Genomic DNA, 27,582 nt, shown 5'->3' with positions numbered 1-27,582 from the left:
GCAGTTTTCTCTGGAAGAGAGACAGATGATCATGCCAAGTCGCATAGAAGTATTGGCAATAGCTTTCCTGGGGAGAGATTGAGACAGCTTTTGACAGGAGCCAACACCCATTTTCAGATGAAAAACGTTCATCCCACCATCTATCTCCTTAGTCTCTTCTCCAGCAGACGCTTCCCTGGGAAAACACCCACTGCTGCGTGTCTGAGGCCAGTGGAGATCCTGTGACTTGCTCTGCGGTTCCCAAATCTGCAGTACCCACCCTGCCTGTGCTCGTGCTCTCTTTTTATTGCATTTTTGCCTGCATGAAATAGTATGAACGGCCAACTGGCTACATTTTAAACATAAGAATGTGAGCGAAACAGGTTTCTCCCTGCTTGTTTTCTTGTTTCCATAGGCTTTAAGGTGGTGTCTTGTCTTATTTGTCCCAATACGAGTGTGGTCTTCATTTCATATCATCTGACAGTTTGGGGTTTAGAGTGTCCCATCTGCTGGCAGCAGGAGTCTAACGGAGCTCACATCTCCTGGGATTGATGTGGAAGGGATGAGAGGGAGCCTGCGGTCGGTACGTGCACTGCTGGTTCAGGCAAAGTAGACTCTGCATACAGAAATGACATAATTTTGGCTAAATTCAGGCCCAAAGGAGTGACTCTTTTCTTCTGTTTTTCTCTCACGTGTGTATTTTTAGACTAGCTATTGTTTGGATACTAGCTCGCAGAAGTCCCATTCTCTGAACGGTTTGGGGTTGGTCTTGGGACAGGGTCATACAAACCTGTTCGTTAGTTAACTCTTGTCAGCTGAATTCAAAGCCATTTGTCCAGGTCTGCTATAGAGACCCGAAACACGTAGCCAAGAGGTGTTGGCAATTCCCAAATCATCTAAACTGGCATGGACAGATGCAACCAAGTAAATAGTCAGTTTTAAAGCTTCTGTATAGAAGACACTAAAGATCCTTGTAACTAAGTCATTAAAGTACGTTTTAAGAGTGAAAAAAGGATGAGAGAGTATTTCCAAATACACAATTCAAAATAGACATTACAGGATTGCCAGAAATTTTTGTAAATCGAGGAGAGAGCGGTATATCCCATTTAGATAACGGAGCAGGAAACGAGTGCTGCGAGCTTTGGAAAGCCCGTGGAGCACAGGGATGGGGATCAGAAGGCAGAGGTAAGGGAAGGGCACTTTGTGGGCTTTATTGTGTCCCAAGACTCCGCATCCTATTTTCTACACTAAAGGAACACATCGTGTTGGTTTGCTGCAATAAGCAGGATATTGTTTAAGGTTCTTTTCCAACAAAGTATTATCAAGGCGGTTTTTTTGTTGTTTTGCTTTTAATTGAGGACAGCAGTAAAGTTCAGAGCACCATATGCAGATGTTACAGGGACACGAAAGTACAAGATAAGGTGCTTCCTACCACAGGAAGGCTATTTTAACAGTTGGGTTTTAAGCTGATATTTATGAAGGAAGGAAAGTCAAAGGCAACAATAATTAATGTCATCGTTATGGTCCAGATTTTCAAAGAAACATAGTGGGATTAGGAGCCTCAGTTGCTTCAGCTTTTCAGAAGCCTTTAGCACAAGAGTAGGCAGCATTTGCAAGACAACGAGCACCAAAATCTTGGGATTTTTTTTCTAATTTTTATATAAGGAACCTATGTTCTGTTCAAGTATACGGATTGCAGATGGAAAAGAGCGTTAACAAAAGGGAACGTGAATTCACAGGCCTCACCGTTTTCCCTCATTAATGGTTCTCAGCGGAACACGCTGAGCTTTGTGACTTCTTATTTATCATTAAAACAATTTTTGTTATTTGCTGAATGCTTAAAATTTCTTTTCTTGATAATTTGGGGAGGTTGCTGTTTATCATGGGGAATGATAAACAAAAGCAGCGAAAGTCTTTTCAGATGGGTTCGTTTGCAGCCCTATAGAGCTATGCTTCATGAGTTTATTTGCATCGTCAGTAGAATCTAAACTAATTTACTTCATGGTAGGGAGCGCATGTTAATGACTTCACTGGGTGGTTAAAGGTAGTGCACGCCTCCCTCCTTACTCAGAGGTTCTGATCTACAGGCGGGTCAATAGATCAAAACCACGTGCTAACTCATGGGTGGTAAGGACCCTTTGCCAACTGGATTCATGGTGGCCATGTCATCCTCCGTAGATACTCTTGCACATCACAAAAGCTGCCAGTGTCTCTGCTACCACATCAAACAGTCCAAAGGCAGAATTAGGTGCAGAAACGAGCTATCTTCCTACCCAGCAGGACGAGGGAGAGGAAGGGAGGGAGCTCCGTTGGCAGCTGAACAGCATTTATGCTTTCCCAACTTCCTCCCTTGCGGGCTTGTTCTGACTTCAACAACTCCCCGGCCTTCACAGGCTTGAAAAACTGCATAAAGGGAAGCAAAAGAAAAGGTATTTCAAGGAATGAAATTAAGAATTGTAAAGATCTTTGAATAACTAGTGTTTTCAAACTGGGTTAAAGCAGACTTAGAGTAATCTGACATGATGTAATCCTAGTGAAGTTGCAGGAAAGCAGAAATTAAGTATTTATTTGGGGTATTACAGTGTCTGGTATAAGATATTGTTAAGTACTGTCAGTAACTCATTATATATTTATTTTAAAAAATAAGAACTTAAAAGAAAAAAGAAATTTCAGATTAGAATGCAGTTGCTGTACATGCATTAAACATGCTTCTCCTTCTGTTCCACTAATGGATCCTGACTGCCAGAACAGCGAAACGAACCATTGAAATTAGCGGAACTAAGACCCAGATCTATTAAAAATTTTCATTTCCCTCCAGTGTAGAATTTCAGACAGATCCCTGATTTCTGTGAAGCATTTCCAAAGTCTCGCAGCTATGCTGTGAAATGAGTTTTCTGTCAAAGGGAACGAGCGTGGTGGTAGAAGCCATCAAATCTTCTGCTTTCCTAATGGCCAGGCAGCGAAGACATGAAAAACAAAGGATGAAGCATCTCTAGTGGCATCTCATTAATGCTGGTGGCGAGTTGAGGAACTACTGGGGAAAGAAACATCAATAGCAGAAGAGGCTGAGAAGAATGAAGCAGTAGTCATCGGCATGGAAATATGCCACCTTAATTATACCGGGTTCTAAAAAGAACTAAATCAAGGCAGATGTATTGTACTGACAGCTAAAACTAAGAGGCACAAGCCACCCATTTAGGCTTTGCCACCAAGCAGGAGAATCTGAAGTGTGGTTCCCCAGTCTCATCAGAGGTGCCGGAAAATAATACCTCTTATCTCTCAGGCCTTGGTGATCTCCCGCTGCTGGAAGAGTCACCAATCCGAAGATTTTCACATTCTGAGCTAAAATCAGAGATGGAATATTATTGCAGTTGGAAACTTATTTATGAGTCATCAAACAAATAAAACATGCAAGGGAGCTTACTGACTGTACCAGTTATCCTCTTAAGGGGAAAAAATATTGAGGAAATTAACATTAAAATATGCTGCAGAATTGTCAACAATCCGATCTTCAGTACAGAGCACTTATCAGGAAACCCTCCAGTATTAAGTTATGCTTCATTTTTGCTGCTGCCCAAGCACGCTCTGCTTTTGCCAAAATAATGGAAGTCTGAGCCTTTGCTGGGAATTTCCGTACTTCTGTGGCTTTAAGTTATATCCTTCAGTTTTTTAGTTTTTTTTTTTTCTTTTTTGGTAATGGGAAGTTTTAGTGCCTGGAAAATTTGAGACACTAAAGGAACCCAAAAAAATCTATATGTAGGAGAGGGTTTGGGTTTCTTCTGAATCCTGGTCAGACTCTGGAAAACAGGACCAAACCTCAGAACCAAAAATTCCTTCATGATTTTTCGACGTTTCTGCTACTGCCGAGTTCCAGGGTCTGGTTTACATTGGGAAACCTTGACTCTGGCTCCAAAGGGCTCAATTAGTCAAAATGGTTGGCAGATGGAAAAAATAATTAAGTTCCATCCAGTGTTTTGTACAATAAAAATAGACTGAAGACACAATGGCCTTACCTTGAACTTTGCAGGCCAACGTCACGTAATGATAAAGAGAGGGTCAGCTTTTCAAACCTGGATTATCTACCAGCACGCGTACGGAGTGCCAAGCTGGGCTGCAAGGGGGAGAGGCACCAGCATCGAGCAGGCTGAGGGCGTGGTTATTAATTTAATGATTTTTTAGCTCAGATTGAAGAGTCAAATTCTGTCACTGAGAAAAAACTTGACATGGATATTATGAGATTACCAAAACCTCACAGTAGCAGTAATAACAATAATCATCTGTTATTTGAAGAGATGCTGAAATCCATGGAAATTTTAAAATATTATTCTTAGAAATCTTTCTCCTAGGTGCTTTGTCTTTCCTGAAAGTGACAGAAAAGCAGATAGATAATGCTTTTGACCAACAAATTGTTTTTATTTTATGCTTAAATACAGACTTAGATGCCCAACTTTAAGAACTTGACTTTGAAAATACAATCATGGAGCAGAAACATAACCTGTGCCCTAATTTGACATCAAAATTATTTTTATTCCAGCTATCCCATAAGATGGGTGGGGCAAAGAATTATACCTGACATTAAACAACTGATCATTCTGAATAATTAATATATTCACAAAAAAGGAGAGGCATGTAGGGAAAATTTGCAAATTGGGAAGTGTGACTTATTGCACAAATGATTTATTACAAATTAAGGTCTAGGGAAAATTTCATGGCCAAACCGATGTTTCGGATAATAAATGATATAATACAGACAATAAAAAGTGGACAAATTCTCCACCATTGTCAATGACAGCACCTGGCAGTACAGGGCAGATGGACTTAGAGATTTACCTCTAAATTACTAGAGCACAGCTGAGGTTCTAGATTGTAATGTTAATAATGTTTTCCAGAAAGCGTAAGAGCTCCACGTATCCGCACTTGTGCGTCTACGGTTTTACATCCGCTCTTGGCCATCACTCAGTGTTGGATGGAACTGGATGCTTAACATCTAAAGAGGTGGAGAAAGAAATTGCATTGCTGTCCGTGCAAGTCTGATCAAGCTCTGAAAGGTGAGGTAAGTCTGCTTCCTATTGCTCCCGTCCTTCCTTCTGTTCCCTAAACCTTTACCACGTCCGATTGCTGTCTCTTCACCATCTCTTTCGCTCTCCCGTATGTCTCCTCCGAGGTTACACTGCCTCAACGGGGCTCTAGCCCCCGTTGCCACCAGACGCTCCTCCATGGCAGCAGGGCTTTGCTGTGCGTCTGAGCGGCGGTGCTGATGCAGGGTGAGGCCAGGCGTCCGCGGGGTGGCTCCCGACATGATATCATGAAGTGTTTTGGCAGCGCTGGTGTGGTCGAACCACGTGACTAGTGCTGCAATGCCAGCATTTTAAAGAAGTGATGTTCACATGTTTGCGATTGCTCTGATGGTTTGGGCTCCTCTGAGTGTACAGCAGATGGCCCCCACCTTTATCTTCAGGGAGTGTCTCATGTTCATTCGTGGTGGTAGTCCAGAAAAGCCACTGAATGTATCCCAAGTTGTATGGTATTTAGAGGGATAAAGATATTCAACTAAGCCTGGGAATCATTAGGTGGCTGCCTTGGAGCCAAGGCTGTTTGGATGGGGCTCAGTTTCACAGCTGGCAGAAGAAGGAGAATCGTTTTCTCCTTCAACTGCTAAGACTGTCAGCAGCAAGCTTGCTGAACCACCTCACGGTTCTTGGAGGTTCGTGGGATGATGGGGTGGATGTCCTGTTCAGTGGGCTCAAGACATCTTTTTGGTGCATGTGTGTGAGGGAGTGTCTTTAAATTTGGAGCCTGCTGTCTGTTGTTTCATGGTTTGGGTCAGAGCACGGGATGTGTCTGATAGTCTCCTTGGGATAACAGTGGTGGATCCTGGTATTTAAAGTAGGAGGTGGCAAGGGTGGAGGGTCTCAAGAGCCAGAATTTTTCCTTTGAATCATAATATAAATTCACTCCACCTGAACCTCCAAGTGAACCTTCAGAGCCCTGATTTCTCTAATCTCTCAAGGACCAAGCTCCTGGGTTCAGCCTGTCCCGATGCACGTGCTTCTGACTTGACACAGCCGTCCTAGAGGCCAGGGAAAAATCGATGTATACCATTGCGTTAAACCCAGCGAGGATTAGCAGAAGGGATGTGCTAATGATTTCCATGTGAATGTGCTGCATCACACCAGTCCTACAAAGAACAGAAATAGTTTGGTAGAAAACCGGCCTGCTTTGCTTTCCACCTCGGACTGCGCACTGCCAGGCTATTACTCAGGGCAGGGGCTATTCCCTGAGGTGCTGCTAACATCACCGGGGCGGTGTGAGGTGTGGTACCCTGCCCTGCGAAGGCAGAGCCGGTGCTGCACAGATCAGAGCAGGCAGCACATCTTGATGTCTACTGCGACTCAGAAGGTGAAGGCTTTGATGTATGTCCAGGACCTGGCCGCTATGATGCAAGATGCACTGCAAAACCTGCTTTTCAGGGAACGCATCCGTAACCAAGGGATCTTTGCAAACAAAATCTTGTCCATTAGGAAGCCTGTATCAGTGATTGATCCTTGGGAGTTCCTGAAGAGGAGTTCCTTGTCCTAGATTTGACGCTAGTATCCTCCAGCTCCTGGGAAGCCCAAGCCTGTCTCGTGCTGTTACATGAATAACCAAAGCAAAGGCGCTTTGGGTTTTCCTTCCAGCTCAAAAGCACTTCAGTTCCAGCATCAGCGCTCCCGTAGAAAACGCTAAAATGTCTTTTTGGGTGATGTTTTGTAATTGAATTTCGTTGCAATACCTCGCTTACGAAATGTACTGCGCTGAAAGCCTCTAGGTTTTCACTAGCGGAGCAGCTATGCCAACTGGCTAAGAGAAACTGTTGTGACAATTTTTCTACTTTTCTCACCTGCTTCTCTGTAACTCACCATCCTCAGGTTTGCTTCTTTTCACTAGCCTGGCTCCAGCTCTTCTCTTTGGCAATGCTGCCGGTTGCTCTCCTGTGCCCACGTGCCCGCACGCACACACACAGGCTCGGGCAGATGCTCGTAACCTGACTTCACGATTCACCCCTCTCCTGTGCTAATTTTAAGAAAAAAAAGGGAAGGAGGAGTGAAAACACAAGTGTTACACAGAGGACTGAGGCAAAAATAGAAATCTAAGGATGTGGTGGTTGTAAGGGATGCCCAGAAATTTCCTTCTGGAGTCTCGAGTCTCTTTTAATCATCTCTCGTACTTTGCTTCACTGCTCTCCTTTCAACTGTTCAGGCCAGGTTGCTTGGTAGACTTTTACTGCCAAATGCTGTTATAACCAAGCTGCTCTGATCTTTAGCCAAATCTTAGGAAAGAAGTGGGTGTGCTGAAGCATTGGTGAGCCAGTGAGGGAACTCTACCGTGGCTGGAATGGCAAACATGACTGTACAGATGAGAGCCGCTGGAGTAGGGCTACAACGCTACCACGATTTCGGCTGCTGCATGCAGGAAAGAGCAGCCCTGAATGTCTAGAACCTGTGGCCGTTTTGCCTACAACCACCCTGATGTTAGCACAGAACCCGGATAACACGAACAACATCTTTTAAGGTACTGGGTACCTGAGACGACCATCTGGGCTTTGCTGACGTGTCCCCGGGCTGTGCTGACTAAGTGCAGATCCCCGGTAGGAATAACTGAGACTGACTGAAACTCGTGCCCACGCCGTCCTGGAGAGGAATCATCGAGCAGGCTGAAGGGCTCCTGTTGGGCTGTCAGGGCTGCGTGCCCCCTCCTCAGGGCTCGGGATGGGCTTCACAGCGGTGCCCGGGTGGTTTTGGGCAAGGGCAGCCGGCAACGTGTGGCTGGAGAGCGAGGAGAGGCAGAGCTGGGAACACAGAGGCTTTCCAAGTTCATCCTGCTACAGCACGTTAAAGAAGGGCTGAAACACCATTTAAACATATTAATTTCTGCAAAACCGTGATCCATTCTAATTATTAAAAGAAATACTCGAGCAAAAGAACAACAACGAAAAAAAAAACAAACCCAAACATGCTATTTACAAATGCAATGAGCTTACAGGTTCCCAGATCTTACGCTGACTCTGCGCCGTACATCTGCAATAAGGGTGGCTCTAGTTGCTTAGCAGATGCGCTGGAGTCATGTAGAGTTCAAATTTACCCTACCCATCAAGATGCAAATCCCAAATTTCATTTAGCATCGTCCCATTGGTAAGGATGTTACGCGCAGGTCGGGATTCTGTCTCCCCCCAAGCCCTTTAAATGTGTTTATTCATTTTGTTTATTTTCATTTCCCAGTTTCCACATGTCGCTCAGTCAGATTTTCTGTTAGCAAGACTGATAGACGAATAACATATGTTACCCCACAACTGACCTTGAAGGGGAACTGAAGAAACCGTCTTCCCTAGGGCTGAGATGTAATTCAGACACGAGCTTGCTCTGTAGAGGTCCTTTCCTGAAAAGACGCCGCCAACTGCATTGCAAGCCCTCAAAACGTTTCTGCCGGTATTGATAGCAAAGCGTGAAGTGCGTACCAGGGGGATGGCGAGGATTTAGCCTTCTGTGCCATCCCTCCCTCAGCTCTCATAAGCAAAGCAAACAAATTATTTGTGTCTTAGAAGAATCGGATAATTCAGCCAACTCGAGTTGTTTCCTTGCAGTCCTGGCTTTTCACCTGGGGGAGTTGGTTTGCTGATCCTGCCCAGGTTAAAATGACTGAAAATCAATGTGGTTTGACAGCTGCGGGGGGAAAAAGTAGATAAACGTATGTACAAACTGTTGAGCGACAAAGGCTCTTCAAGCAGATACAAAAAGAGACACAAAAAGAAATTCTTGTCTATGATCTTCCTTCTTGATTCGTGGTGGTGTGGCCGGTTCCAGCCCCATCTGACAGGGTCAGTCTCCCTCTTCCCCAGTGCTGGCCGCTTCCTCGCACACCCTGCTCAGGAAAAAGTCACAGGTGGGCCATGCTCCTCTCCCTTTTCCTTGCGTGGCCGAGCTGGGCATGTCGAACCGAGGACGGGTATGGACGCGTTGCCTTAGCCTAATGTTGCAGTCTGATTTGGTGGTACCCCCTGCTCCACTGCTGAGCTCGCTTTGCCTTTGAAACAGCAAAATGTGGGAGCCCTCATCCATGGGGCCCAGCTCCTGAGGTCATCTGCGGGGGGGTGTTGTGGGTGTCACTGTGAAACGGAGGTGGTGCGAGAGCCTGTGCAGAACTGGAGAGTAACGCCACGGGTCTGGTTAGACCCACTTGCATTTACCACTTAGACCAGTGGTCTGGGTCATGGAAACAAGGTCTAGAGAAGCAAGTCTAGGTTTAATTCGGAGTCACACAGCTCCTGCAGGCCAGCTGGATGCTCAAAAGTTGCTGAATTTCGAGCCTTCCATGCTGGAGGCTCCACCTCTTTTGCCTGTCACCCCCCATAGGCATCAGCTTTCCTGGTCCTGCCACCCTGCATTGACCCCAGGAACTCAAATAAACTCCCCCCTTTTCTTCTAGTATCTCCAGGCCGTGGTCACTTTTCATCCACAGTTCGCTTCTGTACCTGGGGAACATGATTGCTCTGCTTCCTACAATAACTCAGAACTGAATTACGTCTTTGCCCCAAGGGTTGGGCAGTTTGGGAAGGGGCGGTCCATGTGAGCAGGTTTCATATCCTTCATACCCTTCCTTGTTAGCTTGCTGTCACCCTCATGTGAAATTTCAGCTCAACGCTGAATTACAGGACAGAGAGGAGATAAATGTTACGTTCAGCGTGACTTGCCGGTTCTGACACACAGGAGCGCTAAACACGTACCCAGACAAAATCCTGAAGTCACGCAAATTTGAATCCAAAACCCTGCCTCCCCAGTTATCACGTAGTAACAACTTCATATAATTTTTGCCGTGTAATTAAAACGCCTTTCCTGAGCCAAAAATGAAATTTTCTTTGCAGCAGGCAAGTCTTACATAAAATTAGTTTTCTCTTTAGTTTCTGTCAGTTGAGTGTAATTTCTTTAGCTGTATTTGAAGGGACCCGTTGTGGGAGGTAACAGATTTCTTATCCGAGTACTTTAGGTTAGTGGGGAAGGAGAAAAGCAAACTGAGTACTTAGATTTCATCTGGGCCCCGTATCAGCCGAGGTGCTAGGTTCAGTGGATGTTTCCACAGGTTTGTGGCTACCACGTATCGTTGGCACTGTACGTAGGCAAAGTATCGCTAACGAAGCTTTTATAAACATTCGTTAATGCTCACGGCATCCCGGTAATACCTCCTGTTATGACATCTATTTTAAGGAGAGGTGAGCAGGGTCACGTACACATTTTCTTCCTATTTTCATACTGGGGCTGCTGATTTTGGCTGCTTTCACTTTTTTCAGCTCACCCATGACTTGCTCTCCAGCAGCACTCAGCAGCTTCTGGGAGACCCGGAGCTTTTGATGGCCATCACCTTCTGCCGGTTTGGTGTTTGGAAATCCTCCCCTTGTTCCTTTCCCCCTTCACCCCCCCCTGAAATCGCTGTATGGCAGTTTAGTAGCCACTTTTGGAAATGTGGGTTCCTGTGATCTCTTAGATGTGCCAACGGGCTCACTGGCATTACAGGTCAGGGTTGCTGTCACCACCCTGAAAATGGCTGTATTGGCAAAGGAACAAAGCTCAGAAAATAACATTTTTGAACCTGTCAAGTCTGATTTACGGAAAGCTTCCATGATCTAGAAAAGCAACAAGCAATGATTGCTTTCTGCTCCACCCTAATTTTAATTATAAAAAATGCTAGTATAGTTTTCCAGTTGACATCCCTGTAAAGGAAATAAGTAGGGTTGGAGTAAATCTTCCAAATAAACATATCTCTGAGATGTAAACATGGTAAATCTTTTCTTTTGAGAGAAATACAAAGAATGGTTAACGTAAAATATGCATATAATAACATATTACCCACAGCTTCTCATGTTTAAAAAGATTCCATATGCTGGGAAAACCCATAAAATAAAACCCAAGAAATGCTGCATCCCCTTTCTATTAATTTGAAACACTCACTTAATGGGGAAAAGGAAAAGAAAAAAAAAAAACCAACCCAACAAACTGGTGGAACAGAATTATTTTATTTTTTTCTTAGAAAATCCCAAACAAATCAGCAACTCCAACATTCCAATCTCTTCATCCTGTTTTTAGTGGTGTATTAATATGTAAACTCAATACTTGTGTTGAAAAATAGATTTGGGTAAGGAAAAATGGTAGCAAATTCCAGGGTGGCCTTGCTAGCATTTTTGATTGAAAAAACTTGGAAAAATGTTGTTGTTTTAGGATGATGAGAAGTGCTGCCATCTTTTGTGGTTTACCCAGGATTGTCCCAAGTTTGACTGTTGTCTCTGGTTTGGTTTAAAACCTAAAAAGGGGCCAGTAACCGTGGCTCCCTCTCTCCCCCCAAATCCCCCATTCTTGCCCCATATTTAAATGAGTAATTGACTTCAAAATAGGCTCGCTGGAGCAGCTTTCTGCTAAAGTACCCCGAATAAAACAGTCTGCTTTTCTTATGTTTTTTAAGAGGAGTTTCTCTCTCCAAAAAGGTCTGTTCCCTATGGTTGTAGGCTGCATCGCTGGGACGGTGCAAGCTGGGGAATAACACTGGGACTCAGCGGACTTGGGCCCTGGGCTGGTTCTGCTCTTGACTTGGTTTATGAGTTGGAGCAAATCGCGGTGTTTCACTTGACGTCATTTGTGATCCCCCCGCGCTGTTTTGTCTGATGTTTTCACACAGAGAACGCTTGATGTGCGGGTAGGACAGAGAAAGCTTGATGTGTGGGTAGGTGCTGGTTGCTCCCTGGCAGGGGCACCCAAAACACTTCCTCCAAGGAACGGAGCAGAGTCCAAGAGTTTCAAGAGGTAGATGATGACTGTCCTGTTTTATACCACAGCCCAGTGGTCGGAGTCCATCCTTGGAGACCTTTTTTCAATCTTTTACCCCCAGTTTTGGGTATTTCCAGTTCTCATCCATCACTCTCCTGGGAACCTCTTGATTTTTGAGCTTTTGTCTTTGTGAAGGGTCCGGGCTCCAATGCAGCTGCAAATTCAAAGCTCCTTGTGCCTCAGAGAGGCCACGAGCGTGAGCAGAGCTGGGGACACGGCCGGGCTCAGTGGCCTGGAGCTCTGCCCTGGGAGAAGCAGCACACGCTCACACCCCACGCTTAGCACCTGCAATTAAACAGAGGGGTGTTTAACCACTCCGATGGCAGCCAAGGAGGTGCTTTCCCAACCTGGGCACCCCAATTCCACCTCCGTGCCCCACTGATCATAGAATCATAGAATGGTTCAGGTTGGAAGGGACCTTAAAGATCATCCAGTTCCAACCCCCTGCCCTGGGCAGGGACACCTCCCACCAGCCCAGGTTGCTCCAAGCCCCGTCCAGCCTGGCCTTGAACCCCTCCAGGGATGGTGCAGCCACAGCTTCCCTGGGCAGCCTGTTTCAGTGTCTCACCACCCTCATAGTAAAGAATTTCTTCCTAATATCTCATCTAAATCTCCCCTCTTTCAGTTTAAAATCATTACCCCTCATCCTGTCACTCCACTCCCTGATCAAGAGTCCCTCCCCATCTTTTCTGTAGGCCACATTTAGGTACTGGCAGGGGCTCTAAGGTCTCCCTGGAGCCTTCTCTTCTCCAGGCTGAACAACCCCAACTCTCTCAGCCTGTCCTCACAGCAGAGGTGCTCCAGCCCTCTGATCAAATTCATGGCCCTCCTCTGGACCTGTTCCAACAGGTCCGTGTCCTTCTTGTGCTGAGGTCTCCAGAGCTGCAGGCAGGACTGATGGGGCTCAGCTCCGACCACAGCGTGCTGCCGCCGCCGGGGAGGGGGTTAAAGCCGAGGCGAGGGCTCCCAGCTGCGTGCACTGGCTGCCGGCGCTGGGCTGGGCCAGCTGCCCCGAGTTAAGTAATTCCCCCCAGTCAGCTAGAAGAGGGCCGTGTCTCGAGCACTGGGATTAGCGCGGGGTGGGGGGGAGTTTGGTTTTTATGGTGGGGAAGGAGGTGGAAAAAAACCCACCCTGCGTTCGGCCGATTCCTTGCTTGTGCGGTGTCTAGGGAGGGTTTGGGCTGTGCAAAAGCTGTCCTGAGAGCAGCTCTCTTTGGCAGCGGGGTGAAGGGAAGCCTGACCCACTGACTTCGTTTAGTATCTAGGCTGGGGAGATGCTCGTTTAGCCCAAAAGCTTGGGTGAGGCAGTCAGCTGGAGTTCAAGATCCAGGGACTTAATGTCCCATGACTGAGTGTAGCTTGTTTGACCTGTACTGCAGATCTCGAGAATAAGGAGCAGAAGTATTTTTATGGTATGTGCTGAGCCTGCTCTCCCTGACTCAAACACCTCCTGGAAAATGAATAATTGAACATACATGTGACTGTGTATAGCCCCTTCTTCAAACACAGCCTGAAACGGGGCAGAACATCTTCCGACTTCGTAGGCTTTTTCTCCTGCTAACTGCATAGGACTGGCTATAAAATCTGTAGGGACAAGGCTTTATAGCAGGGAGCAGGCTTTTCAGCCCACGCTTCTGAGCCGTGGCCTTCAGTTCTGAATTTTTTTAAGCTAAGCGGCACGGTGAAATTCTGCCTTCTAACTGAGCTGGAAAAAACAAATCAATTCTGATTACTTTTTTTATTTTTTTTTTTTTTTATTTATTTGCCAAGCCACACTGCTCCCTGCTAAAATCAAGCGATGTTACTATTGGCACAGCGGGTTTAAGCTCACGACTGTGTTTTGCATGCTTTAATAAAGGAGAGGCTGATTGAATGAGATTGTCTATTAGTTGCATTAGATCAGCAGTTTCCTCTTTGTAGTGATGCAACAGATTGTTCGCCGAATAACCCAGTAAGAATAGACTCAGCGTGCAGAGCCCTGTAAACTGTCTGAAGAAAAAGTTGTGTCCTTTTTTTTTTTCCCCAATTGCTTCCAAGCCAGTAGCTGCTTCTAATATTCCTGTAGCCGAGTACAAGCCCAATGCCGTGCCTAGCACACGTCTCGTGTTTGTCGAGAGCTGTAGCAGTTTGTTAGGGGAAAGGGATGCTGAGGAAAGCAGAGGGGTTGGTTGTGCGAGGAGCTCCCTGGGCTGCGTTTTGGGGCATCTTGGTTCGATTCCTGGCTCTGCTACATCCTTCTCGCGTGATCTTGGTAAAATCTCTTAATCTGCCATCTCAGTTCCACAGACGTCTGATAAGAGGCACCATCTTGTCTCTTATACGTAGTATGTATTGAGTAAATGCCTGCAGTATGTATTAAGTATAGGCACGTAGTATGTACTAAGGCGGTAAAGCAAGAACCAATTCTGTAAAGGCTGCTGCGATGCCCAGGACACAGGGTCCTGATTTCACTGCGCATCAGTCGCAGTGCGAAACCCAAATGAATTCTGTCCTTCTAATTCTTGACAACGTTCGTTATCTGAATGCCAAGTTTGGGTAGATGCTTATTTTTAGCCTGCATATTAGCGTGCAAGGGAATGAAAGGGGAGGATCTCCCACACCAAGCGTTTTGTTTTCCGTATAAATACCTGTCGCACAGTATTACGGACAAGTGAAGGGTTCTTACTGCTCATAAGGTGTTACGGTAATCCTTCAAGGAGTCCTTTTAATGAATAAACCAGGGATGCTTCGTAAGTCGTTTATTAAGGGTTAATGATGTATCTTCTCTCTTTGGCATCATTCCCAGCCTAAATCAAGCCTGCTTCATCTCATATGGATATGAAAGACAAACTGTACAGATTGAAAACATCTGTACACTGAGTGAATGAACCACATGGCAGCAGTGTCATGCAGAGATTTACTTAAAACTGTCCCCTTTTGTTTGACTTTAGAGGAACAGCACAAATAAATACAGTAGGTTCTGTTTAAACAAAGAGGACTCTGATCAATAGAGGTTTGTATAGCTTACGACCTTCAACTATAAACAAAAAATTGGGGTAAACCCCACATGTCTCAGGTCAATTGCCATCTTATTTACTTTATTACACCACTAATGTTCAAATCTGTCTTGCATATAAAATGCTTTTTACAAGCCGCCTTGCTTTGCTTCTCCATTTTCACCAGCGATAAAAGGGAGGGTTGCGTTTGTTATTCAGAGCAACCTGTGAGCGTGAGGATGAGTGTGCCGTGAATTTGGAGTATCGGCGTAAGCTGAGAACTCAGCCAAACCAGTTCAGGCAAATTTCTAATTCCAGTAGATTTTGGTTGAGCTCTCCCGTAGCTTTCTGTGCTTTTTGAGGGGCTTGAAGCAGCCGCAAAGAAAATCCAAATGGTTTGTGGCTCACCGTGGCCAGACCTGTGCACAAGGAGCAGGACGGAGGCAGTGCTAGATGGAAAGTGTTCTCTGCTCCGGCTGCAACAGGGGTTATCCCTTCGGCACCGACACTTGAAAATATTTACAAATATCTGCTAGGGCCTGACCCTAGCTGTGAGTCTTTATTGTTATTATTTTTGTTACAGTCTCCCAGCAAGATTAAGTAATTCCAAATACTGAGGGGATGACACTCCTGCATGTGTTCTGCCCTCATATCTCCAAATAGCTAACTTAAATTGTAATTACTTTTTTTCTGGCACGTTTTCTCATTTTCTAGAGGGGAGGGACTGTTATCGTGTCCTGTGTCTGTCCATCCTTATCTTCCCTGGCTAACTTTTAGTTCTGTTGGTCAATTTTAACAGAAGACGAAAAAGGGGGCTGTCAGGGGGAAAACGTGCCTACACAGGTTTATGAAAACCGACAGCAGGTAGAGGAGAAAGGCTCCAGTCGTGCCTTCCCCAATGGATAAAACTCAGGAGGCGTCAGAGGAGCCAGTCAAGACACACAAAGCCCCAAGAAGCCAGATTTATCAGCTCTGCTGCTCAGTTATTCAGATGTTTTTCTTTGCTGGGGGCATTCCTGTTCCCATTGACTCCAACATTTTCAGCTTCAGTGTTATCTGCTCTAATCTAGGAAATACTTCTCCTTCAAGTGCATTTTCTCGTGGAGTTCAAATACTTTGGTGGGTAATACGGAGGGGTAAGTCCCACTGGGCATGTGTCTTTCCTCAGAGCTTCGAGAGATCTGGAGAGATATTTCTGGAGGTTGTTTGATTTTGAATTTATGGGTTGGGTTTTTTTTTTTTGGTTAAAAAGAAAAGAGGACCCAGGCTGCTTGCCTGTCTGTGATCTCGTTCCACTAGCCAGGTGACTTTTGATCCACGAAGCAGCGTCTCTGCTGCATACCTCACAGGAAGAAAATCTGAGAGACGTTTAGGTTTTGCAACTGAACAGTTGTGCTGCTTGTCTTGCTTCCAGCGTTTCTTCACCGTCCCCATTTAGGCCCAGAAACTAGAGCTGCAAGTTCTAGTCTCAGCAGTAATGTCTCCCCCGTCATTAAATAATTGAGTTAGTCCTGCAATCTCCAGCCCGGCAGTCAGAGACACTACCTCATAGCTGGTGGGTCGCTGGCAGCAGGTTTGACAAAACCCTTCGGGGATGGCTAGTGGAGGCTCTTTCCTGGCAGGTCCCAGCTTGGTTTGTTAGGCCAGTGGGGAGACAGACGGGGCTAACCACGCCGTGCCCATGCCAAGCCACCCCGGCCAAGATTGGTTACGTTTTGGCTGTACCTTCCGGCACAGCCTTAGAAACACTGAAGAAGAGGCTGTAGTTCTTCGCTGAATAAGGGAAACAAATTTAGGTCCTGGAGTCCTCAGGAGATGCTGTTTTGCTGCCCTCTAGGCAAAGATGAAAGTTTAAAACGTGGAAACTACAGAAAATGCTGTTCTGAGCACACCAAAGCAAAGCAAGGCCTTGGGAAGGTTGAAAGACTTTTGCGGGACTTCATTAAGGTGTGAGTATAAAATCTTTAAAAAGATCTCTGGGCTCAGATAATGAAGATCCAGTGGTGTACAACAAAGAATTATCAGTAAAGGCATCATAATTACAAAGCACTTTTATATTAAAATGATGTCATGTAATAGGTTGAAGAACAAGAAATAAATAAGCTGTGCAGATCTCCTTTATCGCAATAATTGGTTTCTTATGCGTTAGGCTGCAAACTTCTCATATAATTTCTACCCTTTAATGGTAAAAACATATTAAATAAAGACTATGAAACTATTTTAACATTTCAGTCGTATGCTTCATCTTGAGGATCCCAAAGTGCATCACTGAAATGCAAATCCAAGGGAGCCATGGAAATAGAGAACAGAATGTAGAACGAAGGCTTAACAGGGAGTGTGTCACAGGGCTCCGTGGGAAATATCTAACCTCGTTTAAAAGTGTATGAACTATTGCATGGAGGACCAGAATTTTTAAAATCAAATATGTAGCGGTCTGTCTTTGAATGTTGAGAATTATCTTGCAGGTCTTCTTTTTCCCTGATATCTGCTCCCCAGGATAAATCTTCATTTCTCCCATGTGAAGGATGATGCTGAGATCTGCCCGTGGAAGATTACATTCTAGGAGCAAGAATCAGAAAGGACCTTTGCTTTCAGACTTTCCTTTAAGAGGTCCACAACTTATTGAGCAAAGTGGAATGAGATGTATTAACCTTTGGAAGATAAAAGGTAATCAGGACTGCACCAATGCTCCCCGTGGTTAGACCACAAGCTTTTATGAAAGCTTTACGATCCTTCTGTGCATGTGTCTCAGCAGTTCCTAGGAAGACATTTTCCTAGGTCATACGTTATTGGGAAAAAAGCCAAAACAACAGATAAAAATAATAGTTGATCCAGAAGTCTTTAAGTCTCATCTCCTAAACCAAAACAGATAAAATGACCTTAGAAACAATTGGCTCTTGATGGCTACCCACACAATGCAGAAAATGTTAAGGAGGTGGAAAATGAGCTCAAGTTCCTATTATTTGTGAATCAACAGGTTATTGTGTTGTGAATGTTTGCTCCTCTTTTGTCTTTGTAGGCAAAAGATCAAATTTTCTTCTCAGTTTATCAGGGTAAGAGAACATTTTGGAGATAATTTGGAGAATACCACCAGGCAATAATCTTTTCAACAGCGCTTTGGTGGTTTCTTTGACAGTCTAGGGCACCGAGACAGCCTTCCAGCGAGCTGCAGGAGAGCCGTGAGCTGCGTGACCTTCCTCTCTTTACTCGGTGGGGGCATGTCTCCATGCTGTTGTTGGATCTTTTTTATCTACTTATGCCACTGGTGACCACAACCCCCTTCTTTCTCATCTGGGTTCGAGACTGACCTGCGTGACTCCTGAGCTGCGTTAGATCTTGACTCGTCGTATTTCTTTGGCTGCCAGGAGTGGGAATCCCTTTCATTCAGCCCTGCTTACCTTCGGCGACTGCCGGCGAGCAGCTGTCTTTTCTCCGATGGTGTTATTTACCCACAAGAGCCATCTACATCAATTTTAGTATTTGCAGGTTTTCCAGAGCTTTCAGTTTGTGCATAATCTTGGAGTGTACTTCTCACTCCCTGCAGATTTCTGATAGCACAACATTAGAAGCTGCTCCTTAGGGATATCTGCTGTACCATGAATGGATTCAAATGTACTTACATTGGATTTCTCCTGTGGTTTGGTCACTTTGTTTCAGTGGTCAGTGTGGACGTATGAGTGTGGTCTGGTGAACCAGAAGTGCATTTCCAGAGCAGGAACAGGTTAGGAATATGTTCTGTTCTTCGCTGAAGAGAAGATGGATGTTTGATGAATGCACATTTGTGAAAGGATTTGTACAGCAAGAATGACATTAAGCTGCTCTTTGTATGTCTGGGAGGATGTAGGTGGCTCGTGGGAAGAGAATACAGGCTAGGCCTGTGAGATGCTGGAATGAAATAGTATTTCTCCAGAGGTTCCTTCCAGCCTAAGTTTTCCTAGAAACGGGGGTTTGAAGGTATTAGTTAATTCCCCCCAGAAGAACAGATATAAACACAGAAAGAAAAGGGTGCAGGGAGAGTTGCTGGAAACACAGGAGAGTAAATAGTCACCCCTTCTTCTCACAGCTCCTGTCTCCATTCAAAAAATGTCTCCTCAAGCAACAAACTCTCTGTGTTTTAATAGATGTGCTACCAGCAAACGAGCAGTCCTTATGAGCCAAAACTCGCTGTCACAGACACAGTTTATCCTCAGGAGATACACAGGCCATTTCCTTGGGGCACAAGCGTTGGGGTTGTACCCTTGGAGGCTGAATTCTCTCCACCTGCAGAGGTGACAGTGCCCAGACGCACAGGAACGGGTCTTTGGCTTCTTGAGATACCTTTAGACTTTCTCTCAAAGCCTTGCTGCACTGTGGTCTACATCAGCCTCGAGGGTATTTTCCTTAGCACCAGATTTAAGGTGTGTGAGGACTTTCTCCCTTATCCTCACACCATACTCTCACGGGCTGATTTCATTACTAATGATGCCAGCGTGATTAGACTTCAAATCCTGGGAAGGCTAAGTTTAAAAAAAAAAAAAAAAAAAAAAACAAAAGGCACAGAAAATGAAAGAAAATTGAGTATCTCTCAGGAGCGATGGACTCCTTGCTGCCAGCAGGGCAATTGCACGCATTTCTTGCTTTGGCTCCTTTAGTTGGGTTAAATTTCAGCAAGGGATTATTGCGGTGATGGGACAGTTCAGTCCAAATTGCTTTTACCCGAGAAAGAGCTGTTTACCTGTTCGAAAGAGAAGGGCTCATCAGTACTGGAAGGATTTGATATAGCTGGTCTCGGGATCTCTTTCCCCTCAACTGCTGGAACACAAAACCTTCCAGCTGCCTCTCACCACACTTTGCTCAGAGAAGAGAAAATATTACGAATGAATGTTTCTAAATCCCTCATTCAGCACCGAGGGCCAGAGCCTGAAGTAAGACTCCTGATAAATATGGGGATCCAAATCTGGCCCTCTGAGAGCTATCATCTATTACGCTCTAGCGAAGGAGCGAGCTGATGTTAAGATCTGACTGCTCGTTGCAAAGCTTATTTTGTTACATCAGCAGGCCACAAGGTTCAATAAACTATGTGGCCTTTATCTGTTCCATATGTACTGGCTGCCTCCTGTAGTTCCTATGTATTTACACTGCGTATGAGCTTTAAGGGAATCTGATGCCTTTAGACAGTAGAAATGCAGATAATTCTTCAGTTTGTAAAACCCAGTTTAAATTTGATTCTGCATCAAAAAACTGAAGCCAGTAATGGCGATTTTTTGTTTGCGAGATACAGGCTTCCAGAGGGGCTTGGGGCACGGGGGATTTTACAGGCACTGAAATGTGATGGATTAATTGTTAATAAAAGTTAGATTGGGTAAGTGAATACAAACATCGTACTGAGTTTAGTGTTTATATTGGCTCCTAAATGTTTAAAAAGGGCAGTTTTGGATTGAGATGCCTGACAAGAGTTTTTTAGTTTTGTGCCTAGAAAGTCACTGAACTGGAGAACAATCCACACCGTCAAAACCAGAGTTTTCTTCAGTGGTTAGTTTTGGGGTTTTTTTTCCATCGTGTTATCACGATCTCCGATCAGGATCTTACTGTACAATAGTGACCTCTGATGTAAAGGAATCAAGAGTGCCACTTGCAAACCTTACCGTACAGCCTTACGGAGCAATTATAAGCCTATTCATCACCAGCTGAACAGCTTGGGAAGGAAGGGACGTGTGCGTGTGCACCCACACACACGTACGGACACCTACACACACAGACAGCTGAAAAACTGGTGATAAAATAAAATTGAAGAGCACAACACCGAAGGATCTGGAGCTGTTAATTTTTATAGCTGATACAGACACTAATATTTTATGAGGTTTGGAACTATCAGTATTAAAAAAAAAAGTAATATCTAGCCTTACCCTCTTTGTTTTTATACGAAGATAAAACTATCACTTGGATAGAGCAGCATTATGGTTAATAGACCTCTTCTTCATGGAAAGACCTATCTTCCTGTTTCCTTTTGTCAATATTTATAAAAGCAGAAGGGATATTTTTGCCTAATCCTATTCAAAATCCATACATTCGTTTCTCTAAAGAGGCACCTCCCCTGCTCACTTACATCTCAAGGCGTATTTCAGTGAAATAGCGGAGTCGGGCTGATCCTACCCAGCTTTTACATGTTGTAGTTTGTGAAATGGCTCCCTTTAAATGCAGACCCTGAGTTGACACCGGGGATTTGGATGAGAGACTTTTCACTGCAGAATTTACATGACAGCGAACATCTGAACTCTTCAAAAAAGCGCTGTCTCCTTCCTCTAGAGACACACGAGGGGTGTCTCATTTGAGTGCTCTCCGTCGTCATTTCCAAAGGTTACAGCTGCCCCGGAGGGCTCACCGGTGGGCCCGTTGGTGTCTTTGCAGAGGCCACAAGGCAGTCCTTGAGGTCAAGGGAATGAACTGCCAACAGGATGGAACAGAAACTGGGAATAATCTTGGCCCCAGGTTGAGATGTCCGTGACCCTTTGGAATAAATACTAAATATTATACCTTAGGAATAATAACAGAAACATTTATTTCCAGCTTACTCAACAGAAAATGCCAAAGACATAATACTTTGAAGAAACGAGGTCTTTGAAGAAATGCGATATTACATTGGATGCAGCTTCAAGAAATATCTTACTATGGTAAGAGTCTCTCAGTAAGATGCGGTTTTATTTCATGTGTAGAGCAAGGGCGATCTCAGAGGCAGGGTGTAGAACTGGCATTCAGGTGATCCACCTTCTGCTGTCACACAACCACAAACTTCCTCTGCGACTTTATTTACCCCTCGTGGCAGCTGGCAGCCTTTAAAAATATGAAAGACTTATTTGTGCTTCCCAGGAAAGTTATACGACCAGACACAACAATTTGCAAAGTTTTCAAATGTTCAAGTGACGAAAGTCATGCAAACGTATGGATAGATCAGATTCCTGGAAAATATGACTAGTTATGAGTTTGTGGCAATACAGTAGCCATTACCTCAAATGCAGGAGGGCATAATACAACCTAAGCTCGTTCTTTATGTTTTCTTACAGGATTTCGTTAAAACTGCTAAAATCCTGAGGAAAAAAATATGAAATAATTATGCCTTTTAAAAGTAGAGTAGTCCCTGTTTTCCATCTTCTGGAAAAGGAAAGCCAGAGTTTTCCAGAGTCGTTGCAATCCCAACGTAAACATTTTGGAAAAACCACATATGTTTAGGAAGCACTTTGAGGATATGTAAGGTTGAGTGGATTCTTCAATATATTGAAAGAAAGATGCGCGTGCTTTGTAATCTGAGTCCTGGCCGGGCATCAAGCTTCCCATAAGGCAGCCAAGAGACCTGATACCAATAATGCTCCGAGAATTCAAGGTGTTCGTTAATATTCAGCTATAATGAATGCAGCATGTGTTTTTGAATAAACGACATGCTTGAACGAGGACCTCTCATTCAGGAAGGTGAGGCGCATAGTATAGTGATTAGACTTGGCAAAAAGCAGTTGTTTTGTACGGGTGACACCAGCCAGCTAATTGTCATTGCTAACAGCACGGCTCCTCCAGCGTCCCTCGCAGAAGCAAGAGGCTGAGCTGCTTGGTCGTCCCAAACCACGCCACACTGGTAAATCCCGAGGGAGCGCCATGATGGAGAAGTCCCTGCAGGTTGGCACAGATCTGCTTTGCATTAGAGCACAGTTGTTTCAAGCTTGATATATGTTCGGCTGAATGCTCAGCCTTTTTCACTCGGGTTGATTTGTTAAAATTTTACTCGCTTCCAGTAAACTGCAAATGGCTCTGCTTTCTAGAAACCATTTGTTTGAGCTTCAAGGGAGAATCAGTTTCAGTTACACCGGATCAGCCCAGTAACCCACCCTAGCAATGCGAAAGTTTGAATTTATCATGGAAGAGGGGGATTAAAAATAGAACCGAAGCATCTATCCTTGTGAGACCTGAAATTCCACCAACCTCAAAAGAGGTCTTCAGTCTTGAAAGCAAGAGGGTTCCGTCCCCGAATAATCACTTAGGTCCAGCCTGTGGTGCATATTTCCAGTGGTGAACATGCAAGGGAGGTGGTTTCATCCTGATGTGTGCGGGTTTGGGGCCAAAACATCTTCTCAGTTGCATAATGGGGTAGTAGGGTGGAGGCCCTCATTTCCACGCTCTTCAGATGATCTTCTTTATACAGGGAAGTGAGGTGTTCTAATACCCTTATCTTACCTTACATAACTCCAGATGTTAATCATCAAAAAAAGGATCCAGCCCTTTTTAATATTAGGGAATGAAATGATAAGGCTTGACTTAATTTTTCAGTTTTCTCTTGATAAACCTTAACTTTGAGATGCCGCAGGAGGTGGATTCAGTAGACTTCTCAGTAAACTTCAGATGTAATTACATCAGCCTAAGCCTATATATTCATCTTTTCTCCTCATAAAACATTTTTGCATTCAGTTTAGAGTGGAAATTCTTAAAGAATTAATTGGAAGTAAGCATTCGGTGGTCTTTTTAAGGATAAGAAAGTAATATTTTTAAGAAATAGCAATCTGGAAGAATAATCAAAATATATTTATAGCATTTAGCAATAGTTTAATTGAGTTTTCAGCGTTTCCATTTCCAGTCAACCAACCTCATCAGCCACCAATACTCCTAAAAAGTGATTTGAAGCGATTATTCGCTTTGGTACTATTCCTCATTAAGAGTAGAGCAAATGCTTCTGAAACCAGTGTGGAGGGGGTTTTCAAAGTGAAACCATTTTTTTTTTAAAGTATGATGGCATATCTCTATGAAGTTTCTTATGGTTCCACTTTCCACACCCTATAAATAATAATAATGATTGAAAATAACAAAAGCTTCCCACTCAGACCAATTTACTGCAATTTTCCTTTCACCATCTTATGCAGTTTATTTAATCTTTAAGCTATCTCGGAATTGCCTCTGGATTTCAGACACATGTATGCGGATAATTAGCATAGATGCAGATATTACACAAGATGATCAGGCTTATCAGATACAGGCTTTTCTAATTTGTCGGTCTTTTACAGTTCCTTTTTAGATCCCCACTTTCTAATAACAGCAGAAATTTTTCAGAGGACATACTCCTGGTCTCCTTTCTCCAACCAATGCAAGAAAAGTCTCGCAAGATGGGACTTAAATGCGGAATGAGCACTTAAGGAACGGCTCCAATCTGCGTGCCACACCTCTGCCCTCTCTTGTATACAACGGAAAGCCTGTCAATGTTATTGTAAATCGTGATGGCTCAGTCCAGAAAAACCATATTTTGCACCTCATCTGGTCTAAATATTGAGTTTACGAGTGAATGTTGCTTTGCATTATGTGTTATAGATGCTTTATGTTTATTTAAGAACTCAGTTTGCAGGAATGTTTTCCAGACATGCGGTTTACCGCAATAGACAGTTGTTGATATTCTGATCCCAAGAGCATTAGAATATGTTTAGAAATTGCGACACTTTTAAAACCAGATGTTCTACATAAGCTACACAAAAAAAAGGGGGTGGGGGAACAAATAGAACTGTCATTTGGCATGAAAACAGCCTGTGTTAAAGCAAAGGCAAACACATACCAAGTGAAATAAACGTGGTGAACTGCCCTCAACCCTTTCCTCCTTTTGTAAGTAACTATTTTAACAAAAGATGGAAAATCCCAGCTCCCAGATGGCGCGGGAAGGGAGAAGGAAGGCTTTCAGGTCCAGATTCGCATCTGAGGGAAGCTGCTGGATCTTGTTCCTGGGATGGATCAAACCAGAATGACAGAGCCGGGCAACTTGAAGCAAGGAAAGAATGTAACTCTGGATTCAAAGCCCAGCGCAAAACTCGTTTTCTGTGCGTTTCTAAAGGTAAATGGTTGTCAGTGAGGAGGCAAACAACATTATGCTGTTCACGGTGAATCACCGCTGAAAGGTTTCTCCCCACAGCTGGAGGATGGTGTCCCACGCTGCCCTGTCCTCCAGGACGGTTTGATGGAGATGTTTCTGAAAACAGGTGGGGGATCGTCCTGCGCTAGGGACAGTCTCAGAGGCTGAAGTATCTCAGAATACCTCTGGTGTGAAAGCATGGTTGGGCAGCAGAACAGGCAGGACTCACAGCTGTCTCCAGTTGATGATAAACTGTCTCTTTCCATTCAGTCTGTTGCTGGTTTTTTGTCTGACTTTGAATTCTTTCCCTTGTTTATTATAAAGCAGAAGGCAAAAGAGTTTCACATGCACCAACCTCAAGCAAGTTGGCTTGAGTCATGTTGCTCTCTGCATTATTTTTCCCCTTCTATAGCAAGTTAACGTCCGTTAGGGTAATCAGTGATAACACTATAGGTCCCGGCCTATAAAAATAAAGCCAACTGGCAGTCAAAAGAAAAGGAAACGGTGGCACCTCTGCTTTCCTTTACAACAGCATCCCACAGTGATGGAAGCACGTTACCACCAGGTCTGGAGTAATTTGCACAAAACATAGTGGTTTGAGTAACTAAAGCAATGCATGCATTTGCCCAAAGGTTGAAAATGTTGTAGTTGTAATGTAAAAGCAATGTAATACCTAACAAACGGCCTTGTTCAAAAGCAGTCAGAAGGGTGCTGTGAAGAAAGCTGCTGGGCAAACATGGTTTCGCCAGTCGGTTTCCGGAGCCCTGAGAATCAGAGCCCCTTGGACCCTCCTGTATCTCTTCCGAGCTGCAGCAAAGCTACTCTGCACGTTGGTGCTGCGTTTTTGGAGTTTGCTCGACTGCATAGGAATAGGCTTATTTATAAGTCCGTGGTTTCATGGGAAGGCAATTTACTTCGTTAGTAAAAGGACCGAACTGCCCTACCAGCTTAGTCATTCTGCCTTCATTGAACAGAAGACTCCTGGCTGCCTTTAGTGGATGTTGGACCAGTTCGTTAGTCCAGCTTCAAAGAATTAACGCTGTAGTAGGATCTGCCCACTGACTCATTCTGCTCCTCACGAGTACCTGAAAAGCCAGCTCTGAAACTCTTACTAGGTCTGCCTCACCAAAGACAATTTATGGCGGAAGTTCATGTACATATTTATTTTGTTGCTAAAGAGTTTGCTGGCATACTTCAAAGTGTGGGCTATTGCCTGTTCAGGTTTATTGCCTGCTCGAGTGAATTATTGCCTACCTGAACAGGCCTGCTGAGCAATAGTTCAAATTAAAACGTGTCATTTATCATGTTCACACCAATCCAAAATGACCGCAAAACCCAAGGTGTAGTTATTGCCAGGCTCTGAGTGCAGAGCTATCATAGCCAGTTCCCAACCAGTGGGGAATACTCGTTCCTCTCTTTGAAGGAAATCTGCTTCTTTCTTCATAATCAACAAATACAACCCTAGCTTTAAAAGTAATATTGTTTCAAATGCTGATATTCAGCAATGAAACCAGCTCTTGAATATGGCGAAAGAATGTGACATGGATCCCATCCAAGATTAGCTTTGCTGCAAACTGCAATTTTAGACCCAAGGTTTTTCATTAAAGTTTCTTCTAAAAACACATCTTGCGCTTCTCACCAATATTCAGAAAGTAGGTTGTCACACAGCCTGAAACCGTGGTGCTGTTTTTATTATTATTATTGCTGCTAGTGCTATTATTTTACCCCAATTTCAGAAAACAAATGGAAGCAGGATCTCAGTACCAGCACGGGCTGCGGACGCTCCAGTGTGCCTACAGCTGTAGTAAACCAACCCTGTACATCCGTGTTCTGCTCCATCCGCTTCTGTCCCTGTTGCTTGCTGTGTCATCTTTTCGTATTTTTTGATATATCCCAGGGTTTGTGTCCCATTTTAACCTAAAACTTGTAGGACTGCAGCTGCCTATGGTATGTACGTGAAAGCAGGCAAGAGCAGCGATACGTATATTGTGCTGTTCCCTCACATCCCTCCTGAAGCCTTCCTGGCTTCCTTTTGAGCTTTTTTCTGGATAACATAAAGCGTCTGAAGTAAGAGAGAAATAAAGCTTTTTGTCTATGTCTTTACTGAAGCATAGGAAATACATATTGTAACGCTTTTTTCTTTCTTCTCTTCTTGTCGTAGGACCTTAAAGGAAAGAGAATATTCCAACAAGAACCAAAGTATCAGAGAACAAAAATAGGAAGAATTTTATGATAGGTATGTTTTCTCTCTGTGCAAACGCATAAGAGTAAGTAAGTACAGGGAAAGGGAAAAACCCAAAACGTGGCTTTAGGTGCACCAGAAAACTCCTCTGGGATGCGGTTCCTTGTTCACTTGGGATAGAAGATGGACCAGGTTTGCAACATACGATCAGGCTGGCCATAGTTCATACCCAGACCTGGTTCTGAGCATCCCGATTCCGGTCTCGCTTCTCCGTGAACCATACCAGGTCTCTGCAACTAAACAATGCCCAAATTACGGAGTTTGCATCCTGATCTGAATTTTGCAACTCAAGCCTACCTGTGGTTATACAGTCAGACAGAAAAGCCAACAAGCCAAGAGCAACGCCTAGTCACTGACTTTGATCTAGAAATAGTTATTATCCAGCTATCTCCATTACAAAACATCCAGTTTGCTAAACCCGGGTTATCTACTGATTTGGCTTCATTTGATAGACAAGAGCAGGTCTAGCATGGGAGAGCTTCACATCCTGAAACCATGCATCTTTCCAAAAACTGATAAGTGATAAATCTTGCAAAACCTGAGAGTGGGAAATGGCATTTCTGTCCACCTCCCAACTCCGTCTCTACAGTTAATCCGAAATAGCACCACTGGCAGGCTTTGCAGATGAGATGGAAAAGTGAGTGAATTAATGCCTCACCCGACAGAGCTGAGAGTCGCCAGTGGGCA

General features: G+C 44.3%; 1 long non-coding RNA gene across 2 annotated transcripts in view; it reads left to right on the top strand.

Moving 5' to 3' along the window:
* Positions 1 to 414: 414 nt before the first annotated feature.
* LOC128909208 (uncharacterized) overlaps positions 415 to 27,582 on the top strand; it is a 97,337-nt gene continuing 70,169 nt past the window's right edge. For both annotated transcript variants that reach the window (XR_008466278.1, XR_008466279.1), the window contains exons 1-3: positions 415 to 562; positions 4,869 to 5,032; positions 26,815 to 26,889. This is a non-coding gene — a long non-coding RNA (uncharacterized LOC128909208). The remainder of the gene's footprint in view (positions 563 to 4,868; positions 5,033 to 26,814; positions 26,890 to 27,582) is intronic.

This window comes from Rissa tridactyla, chromosome 4 (genome assembly GCF_028500815.1).
Source record: "Rissa tridactyla isolate bRisTri1 chromosome 4, bRisTri1.patW.cur.20221130, whole genome shotgun sequence".
Lineage (NCBI taxonomy): Eukaryota > Metazoa > Chordata > Aves > Charadriiformes > Laridae > Rissa > Rissa tridactyla.
The sequence above is the reverse complement of the archived record's forward strand: the minus strand, read 5'-3'. Positions and strand labels throughout refer to the sequence as shown.